The sequence below is a fragment of the Gigantopelta aegis genome, chromosome 11 (assembly GCF_016097555.1).
Source record: "Gigantopelta aegis isolate Gae_Host chromosome 11, Gae_host_genome, whole genome shotgun sequence".
Classification (NCBI taxonomy): domain Eukaryota; kingdom Metazoa; phylum Mollusca; class Gastropoda; order Neomphalida; family Peltospiridae; genus Gigantopelta; species Gigantopelta aegis.
In genome coordinates, this window is record NC_054709.1 from 28951029 (window position 1) to 28959972 (window position 8944).

At 39.3% G+C, this 8944-nt stretch overlaps 1 protein-coding gene across 2 annotated transcripts in view; it reads left to right on the plus strand.

Moving 5' to 3' along the window:
• The first annotated feature begins 460 nt into the window (after positions 1-460).
• Positions 461-8944, plus strand: part of LOC121385249 — a 27976-nt gene continuing 19492 nt past the window's right edge. The window contains exon 1 of one of the 2 annotated variants that reach the window (XM_041515848.1): positions 461-576. The gene's annotated coding sequence lies outside the window, so the exon portion shown is untranslated. Of the gene's footprint in view, positions 577-8051; positions 8177-8944 lie in introns of those variants that run through there. The other variant, XM_041515849.1, reaches the window with a different exon arrangement.

Consider the following 8944-nt stretch of genomic DNA (forward strand, 5'->3'; position numbering starts at 1 on the left):
ACATCCAATAGCCGATGGTTAATAAACAATTTGCTCTAGTGGTGTCGTTACACAAGCCAAACTGTAATTCACAAACAACTAGTATTTATAGTTGGGTTGGGTCTGTCAGAATTGGAAGGTAATTTGAATGTAAACAAATGAGAAAAACCCACGGCCGTGAATACCGTATATAGTTGGGTGGGGTCTGTTAGAACTGAAAGGTAACTTGAAGGTAAAATACTAAGAAAAACAGATTTAGACTAATATGTTCAGCCAGTTGGCCCATGTCATTGAATGGGGTGTGTCCCTAATACACTAAAGTCGACTGCCAGACAACCAGTGAAGCATTTGGAGTGATAATATAATAGGGAAATAATAATAACGTGACACGCAACATTGAACTTGTTGAATTCACAGTTGGTCGTCCACCGGGCCACTGGGTTTTAATTCAACATTAAATATACCTCATACACACCCGGGTGTGGCTATATAATAACTTATGTATGCAACCCAAATCTAAACAGTTTTCGTTTCACAAAGTTTTGTCTTTTTCTTCCCTTTGGTTTATACACGGATTGGAGCCACTGTCGAATACAGGTTAGTTTCTTGTGTCTTGTTAAAAACGCTTTTTAGTTTTGACGTCCTATGCTAACCTGTTGAAAAGCAGGGTTGAGTTCAGCAAAGTTAGTGCAGGAAAACGTCCTCTAGACTGGTTTATGCGCTTCACGTTAAACCAAAATGGCCACTTCGGGAAACGGTCGAATACTAGTAATTCGCTGGCAGAATTATTTGGGGGCTGGTGACTGGAAAGTTCTTGGCCTAACCAGCAAGAGAATCAGTTACGCTGATAAAACTTGGTATATAGTAAATTTAACATCTGAAATGTGCCACGAGTATGTAAACTAAAATTATACACTCATGTATTCTTTTAAAAAGCAGTGGAAACACTTTTTCTTCTGATTGAGCAACCCACCTTCAGTGTATGGGTTTTCTACGAATTTTAACTGATGTTTTCATGGACGTGCTTCAGCGGATTAACATAGTATTTCCAAATTATCGTTTGGCCCTTTGTAAGTTATTTTTTGTGCTGGGATGTCGTTAAACATTCGTAAAAGTTTGTTTTGTTTAACACCGCGAGGGCACATTGATATATGAATGCCAAACGTTTGGTAATTTCGACACAGTCTTAGAGAAAGAAGTTTGTTTTGTTTAACGACACCACTAAAGTACATTGATTTCTCAATAATCGGCTATTGGTTGTCAACCATTTTGGTAATTTTGACATATAGTCTTAGAGAGGAAACATTTTTCCATTAGTAGCAAGGGATCTTTTATATGCACCATCCCACAGACAGGATAGCACACACACCACGGCCTTTGATATACCAGTCGTGGTGCATTGGCTGGAACGAGAAATAGCCCAATGGGCCCACCGACGGGGATCGATCTCAAACCGACCACGCATCAAGCGAGCGATAAATACCACTAGGCTACGTCCCGGCCCTATAGTCTTAGAAAGAAAGATAGAAATGTTTTATTTAACGACGCACTCAACACATTTTATTTACGGTTATATGGCGTCAGACATATGGTTAAGGACCACACAGATTTTGAGAGGAAACCCGCTGTCGCCACTACATGGGCTACTCTTTCCGATTAGCAGCAAGGGATCTTTTATTTGCGCTTTCCACAGGCAAGATAGCACAAACCATGGCCTTTGTTGAACCAGTTATGGATCACTGGTCGGTGCAAGTGGTTTACACCTACCCATTGAGCCTTGCGGAGCACTCACTCAGGGTTTGGAGTCGGTATCTGGATGAAAAATCCCATGCCTCGACTGGGATCCGAACCCAGTACCTACCAGCCTGTAGACCGATGGCCTAGCTACTACGCCACCGAGGCCGGTCTCTATAGTGTTAGAGAGGAATTCAGCTACATTTTTCCATTAGTATTAAACTTAATTCATTCATTCATTAGTTCATTCATTCATTCATTCATTCATTCATTCATTCATTAGTTCATTCATTCATTCATTCATTCATTAGTTCATTAGTTCATTCATTCATTCATTCATTCATTAGTTCATTCATTCATTCATTCATTAGTTCATTCATTCATTCATTCATTCATTAGTTCATTCATTCATTCATTCATTAGTTCATTCATTCATTCATTAGTTCATTCATTCATTCATTCATTCATTAGTTCATTCATTCATTCATTCATTCATTAGTTCATTCATTCATTCATTAGTTCATTCATTCATTCATTAGTTCATTCATTCATTCATTCATTCATTAGTTCATTCATTCATTCATTCATTCATTCATTCATTCATTCATTAGTTCATTCATTCATTCATTCATTCATTCGTTCGAGGGCGGGATGTAGCCCAGTGGTAAAACGCTCGCCTGATGAGCGGTCGGTCTAGGATCGATCCCCGTCGATGGGCCCATTAGGCAATTGCAGGACATCTCTTTCACCTCAAAGTTTTTCTCTGATTAGTGAAACTCTGTATGGGACGGTGGTAAACAAACCGTTATTGCACGGAACTATCAATATATAAAAAGAAAAACGGAACTAACAATATAAAAAGAAAAAACATCTAAACATTATCACAGATGCGTATCAATCTAATTAAAATTAGCTCCACAATTACATGTGGATCTAACAGCAGCCAGTTGGAGCTCATGTCCACCAATCAAAACCTTACTTGCAGAATCATGCCAGTGATTTGAAAATAATTTGAAAACATTCCAAATTATCCTGAGGGTATACGACATGTTTCATGTGAATTACGAATGCCTTATTTAGACCAGTAGAACTAATTTTAATCAGATTGCTAACAACACTGCGTAGTCTCTAATGTCCAGGTAACATTTCGTCTGTAAATAATACAGGGTCAGTAGCGGCCAGTCTCAAGGAAACCGTAGCTTAAAGGTACATTCCTGAGTTTGCTGCATTGTAAGATGTTTCCGACTAATAAAATATTTCTACGATTAAACTTACCTATTAAATATATTTTCTTGTTTAGAATAGCAGTGTCTGTATATTCAATGTGTTTCTGGTAGTCTTAATATTTGTAAGAAAGCCAAACTAGATTTTGTCTTCAAATAATTTCGTACGTATGAATTTTGTTTTTTTTAGGAAATAAAATGAAATGTAACGTAGTACAAATATTAGAACGATCAGAAACACGTTTAATATACAACCACTAATATTTTATGCAGAAAAATATATTTGATATGTAATTACAATCGTTAAAATGTCTCTGTTAGTCGATAAAATTGCAGCAAACTCAGGAATGTCCCTTTAAAGGTACATTCCTGAGTTTGCTGCATTATAAGATGTTTCCGACTAATAAAATATTTCTACTATTAAACTTACCTATTAAATATATTTTCTTGTTTAGAATAGCAGTGTCTGTATATTCAATGTGTTTCTGGTCGTCTTAATATTTGTAATTTTTTTTTTTAAGAAGTGAAATGAAATTTAACCTAGTACAAATATTAGAACGATCAGAAACACGTTTAATATACATCCACTAATATTTCATGCAGAACAATATATTTGATATGTAATTACAATCGTTAAAAAGTCTCTGTTAGTCGATAACACCTTAAAACTTGCAGCCAACTCGGGAATGTCCTTTTAAGTGCCCTCTAACCCGGTCCTGTTTGCATGATGCGTCAGAGCTAGAGAGTATTATGTGTAACAGATTGTCAATTTTTTTTGATAACCAAATGGTCGCCAAATACACATTTTCTTAAATCTGACGCCGCAGACCTTCAGATTACCCTTTTCGATTTCATTAATAACGTTAAACTTTCTTGGTAGTGAGTAACGCAAACGCCATAAGAAGAAACCGGCACCGTAACTGGATGACTGTTTTGAATGGGGCTGTCGGGTTTCCTCTTCTAGCAGTTGTTCTATTAAAAAACATGCATATTTAATGTTAAGAGTGGATTCGAAATTAATCAAAGTAAAGGACTCTGACATCAGCTTCAAGAAACTGAATTTGTGATGCAGTACTTAACGACTGTTTAGCCATTAATTTTTAAATTGACCATTTTTAACACTAAGTGCACTGCAGCCCTAAACAAGCATATTGAAACTGGACATGACTAAAGGCAACGCCACACTATGCGAGTGTCTCGTATGAGAATAACCAATTGTATAGCAACCGATGAAATCGCAGTGTTGTCTTGTCAAAATCGGCTATTCTCGTATGAGACACTCGTATCGTGTAGCTTCGCCTTTAGACAAACCCATGAGGATATTGCCACGCCTGCGATACGACGAGAAGCAGCACTTGCAGGGGCAGAAGAGTCCTAGCCTTTAAGAGTGTATTCAATATTGCTACTTTAATTAACGGGGTGGGCGTGGTTGTGGCCCAGGGGGCGGGGTGCAGCCCAGTGGTAAAGCGCTCGCTCGATGCGCGGTCGGTGTGGGATCGATCCCCGTCAGTGGGCCCATTGGGCTATTTCTCGTTCCAGCCAGTGCACCACGACTGGTATATCAAAGGCCGTGGTATGTACTACCTGGTCTGTAGGATGGTGCATATAAAAGAGTCCTTGCTGCTAATCGAAAAGAGTAGCCCATGAAGTGACGACAGCGGGTTTCCTCTCTCAATATATGTGTGGTCCTTAACCATATGTCCGACGCCATATTATAACCGTAAATAAAATGTGTTGAGTGCGTCGTCAAATAAAACATTTCTTTCAATATTGCTCCTTTAATTAACAGATGGGCGTGGCTATGGCTGTGGCTGTGGCTGTGGCTGTAGGAGCTAACAAACAATCTGTGAAGTTGACTCACGTCTCGGTATTCCTTTTATACACAATTCTAAAAAAAACAGAAAGAAAGAAAAAAAATCTCAATCATTAGCATGACTGCACATGATAGCACGAAGGAATCCTATTTGTAAACTGTATTGTGTTTGTCACTACACCACATGTCCCCTCATCATCTATTTTTGACACAGAGTTCACCCGTTCATTGTGATGTACTAACTTGTATATAAGAATAAGAATAATTTATTTGCATAACACCCCAATATGGGCAGAGCAAAAATAACAATATAATATACATTTATCTGCAGTAACAATAACATAAATTTACATTAATTACATGAACAAACATCTGAATCAACAAATACATATGTAATTTAAGCCTTATTACTAGTGATATTAATATGTAGATAAAAGCAAATATTGTCAGAAGTGTAGAGTCATAACAAACCATCAACTATGGCGATCGTGAATTATTTTTCACGAATCCACACACCCTCGTACATTCGACATTAGTTAAAAACATTAGTTTATACAGACGTGAAATGCAAACAATTTGAAATTACTTCCAACTCATATGCTTTCACGCAACTTAAAGCATCTCTTTACAAAATTGCAAATAATAGGGCATAATTCTGGAATACTGTTGCGTGTAAGAATTTTTCATTATTAGTCAAAAAATAAAAATGTGATTCTTGTTTTATTATTTTATGATGTAAATCATTTCTAAAAGTTATATATAACAGCTGGCATATTTACAGGCCCAGTACTCCACGACTGATATATCAAAAGCCGTGATATGTGCCTTCCTATCCGTATGGGGGACGGGATGTAGCCCAGTGGTAAATCGCTCGTATGATGCACGATCGGTCTAGGATCGATCCCCGTCGGTGGGCCTATGACCTATTTCTTGTTCCAGACAATGCGCCACGACTGGTATATCAAAGGCCGTGGTATGTGCTATCCTGTCTGTGGGATGGTGCATATAAAATATCCCTAGCTGCTAACAAAAAAATGTAACGTGTTTTCTTTCTAAGACTATATATATGTCTTAATTATCAAACGTTTGACTTCCAATTACCGATGATTAATAAATCAATGTGCTCTAGTGGTGTCGTTAAACAAAAACTAACTTTAACTTTTCCTATCCGTGCGAAAGTGCAAATGAACGATTCGTTGTTGCTAATCGGGAAAATCGGGTTTCCTCTGAAGACTACAATGTTATATCAAAATTACCGACTGTTTGACGTCCAAAATTACCGACTGTTTGACGTCCAAAATTACCGACTGTTTGACGTCCAAAATTACCGACTGTTTGACGTCCAAAAGCCGGTAGGGGCGGGATGTAGCTCAGTGGTACAGCGCTCGCCTGATGCGCGGTCGGTCTAGGATCGATCCCCGTCGGTGTGCCCATTGAGCCTTTTCTCATTCCAGCCAGTGCTCAACAACTGGTACAACAAAGGCCGTGGTATGTACTATTCTGTCTGTGGGATGGTGCATATAAAAGATCCCTTGTTACTAATCGAAAAGAGTAGTGCATGAAGTGGCGACAGCGGGTTTCCTATCTCAATATCTGTGTGGCCCTTAACCATATATACGACGCCATATAACCGTAAATAAAATGTGTTGAGTACGTCGTTAAATATAATTAATTAATCAATGTGTTGTATTAGTGTCGTTAAACCAAAACAAACGTTAACGTTTAAACCCCCACCCCCACTCTCCACGACTGGTACATCGGAGGCCTTTGTGTGTACTGCCCTTTCTATGGAAATACAACACCAAACAATCTGTTTACTGACACCAAATTGTTTGGTAATGTGCAACAAACTGAATTAAATTGAATTGAATTATGGAAAAGTTTATATACAAGATCCCTTGCTGCTTTACTGATGGGAGTCTGAGGCGGATTTAATGGGGCACGGGGGCACCAGGGCCCTGACCCCCTAAATTTTGCGACAGTTATAATTTTATTATAATATATTAATTTTATTTTTTTTTTACGATCCCCTCCAAACCTCCCCCAAAGTTCCATTGGCATTCAGCCTCATGTCATTGTGCCCTCCCCCCTCTAAAGCTAAAACGTTAATTCATAAAGTGTAACGTTTATCATTTGATATTTTGGAACAGGTGACCTCCCATCACAGGTCAGGTCATGTCATAGGGTTTAACGTGCACATTCAGAACAAGCTGTTGTAGCACACGCCTATCGTGGGCGCAAGTTCTTGCATGAGCAAGCCCTTGCGTTCATGACGGAAAAGGGGGATGGGTGGGGTGGGATGGGGAAGGCTGGATTCTCGCTTACGACTTAGCACTGAAGGAGCACCGCCGTTAAACAAAACAAATTCTTCTTTTCTTTCTATTTTGTGCGTCATTTATATATATATTATATATGTTAAGCCAGGCCAGACGGAACGATATATCTGGAGTGAGGGGCACAATCCAGTATAGCGCGGGTGTCCTCTAGCTCTAGCTCCCTTTGCCGGGAGACAACATATAAACAAAGGGCAAGGCTATCCAGGCGCGTGTGCAGAGAGGATGGGGTCGGAGGTTGGGGGTCTTGACCCCTCTTTTCTCAAGCAAATTTTCAATATATTTCCCGGTGGTAGCCTGACCCCTCCCCTATAAACGTCGTCCACAGTCTAGACCTCCCTGCTGAAATTCCTGCACGCGCGCCTACAATCTCTAGTGGAGGTGTGTATGTGTGTGTGGGGGGGGGGGGGGGGGGGGGCACAATTTATAGTGGGGGAGGTGTGTGGCTGTGGGTAATTTTTGGCATGCTACCATCAGAGAACTGTTCAAGCACGTCTGTCGTGGGCACAACCTCCGACTTTGCCAGAGAGTTCTGTCCATAACAGGGAGGGGGAGGGGTGGGGGGAGGGGGAATAAGCTACATTTTTATCTTTACTCAGACGGGTGTGTAAACACCTGTAGCCAATAACCACATGACTAAACAATGTGCTAGGATGTTGTAAAATATTCATTTTCTCTCGAAACCACACCCAGACTCCTGCGTGTTTATCTTGGGTCTCACGCCCTCCATTTATATTTCTTTTCATTTGTATCTAATAATGTCGTTATGCTTTGCTAGTTACCCCGAACTCGTTTGTATCCCAGCATCCGTACTGTACGCGTTTGTTGATCCGAAAGTTGTTTGTTATTTTAGGAAAAGGAGTAGGCCTACGGTAGCCCGTGTCAGAAACCACGCATGGCTGATTATCTATTTTAAGAACACCTGGTTATTGAAAAAAAGATTCAAGACCCTATGGGTATCAAGCAGTGTAAAGTATAGAGTCGTATACTAAAGTTTTATGCTTAAAATATTTTGCACAATTTATCGATGTTAACAATTTTCTCGTCGTTCCTGTGGTGATAATTGCTTCAGATGCATATGTGAAACGTAAAAGGTACGTACCTTGCAAATTTAGATCTGACCTGGCCCCGTGCTTAAAACAACATTTAGAGTCTAGACTAGAGACTCTAATAGAGTCTGAGACACTAATGTCATGACAACGCCACACAAATTATATGCGTGTGACGTCATTAGAGTCTGGACTCTAAAGGTTTTATAAGCACGGGCCCAGCTTATAAAATGTTTGAGTCAAGACTCAAGACTTAAATAATAAAGTCGTACAAATTGCTTGAACGGGTTCGAAAAGACATTTTCTATTTTTATTATTTGTTTTTATGTTTAGCATCTAACAACTGGTATCACGTTCTTTTAAATAACAGTGTGTGTGGATATTATATTTATCATCCAGAAACTGGTATAACGTTCTTTTAAATAACAGTTTGTGTGGATATTATATTTACCACCAAGAAACTGGTATCACGTTTTTTTAAAATAAGAGTTTGTATGGATATTGTGAGTGTTGTTTAATCATATCCGTTGGTTGGTGTAATGAGTTGTTGTTTGTTGGGGATAATGCGGTGGGGGTGACATGGCTTGTGGGTATAGAGTTTTAGGAAGAAATTACGTAGTTTTAAACTTAGGCTACTGAATATGCCAGCTCCTGGTATGGGTGGTGGTGGTGCAGTTATTTATATTACTTTCAACTGAGGTGGGGCATGTCTGGTCATCTCAGCTTCAGAATTGACGGTAGGGCATGTATCCCCAGGAACATAGAAACGTATATAATAGAGGTTTCTATATGTAAAAACCCTCTACGTTGAGG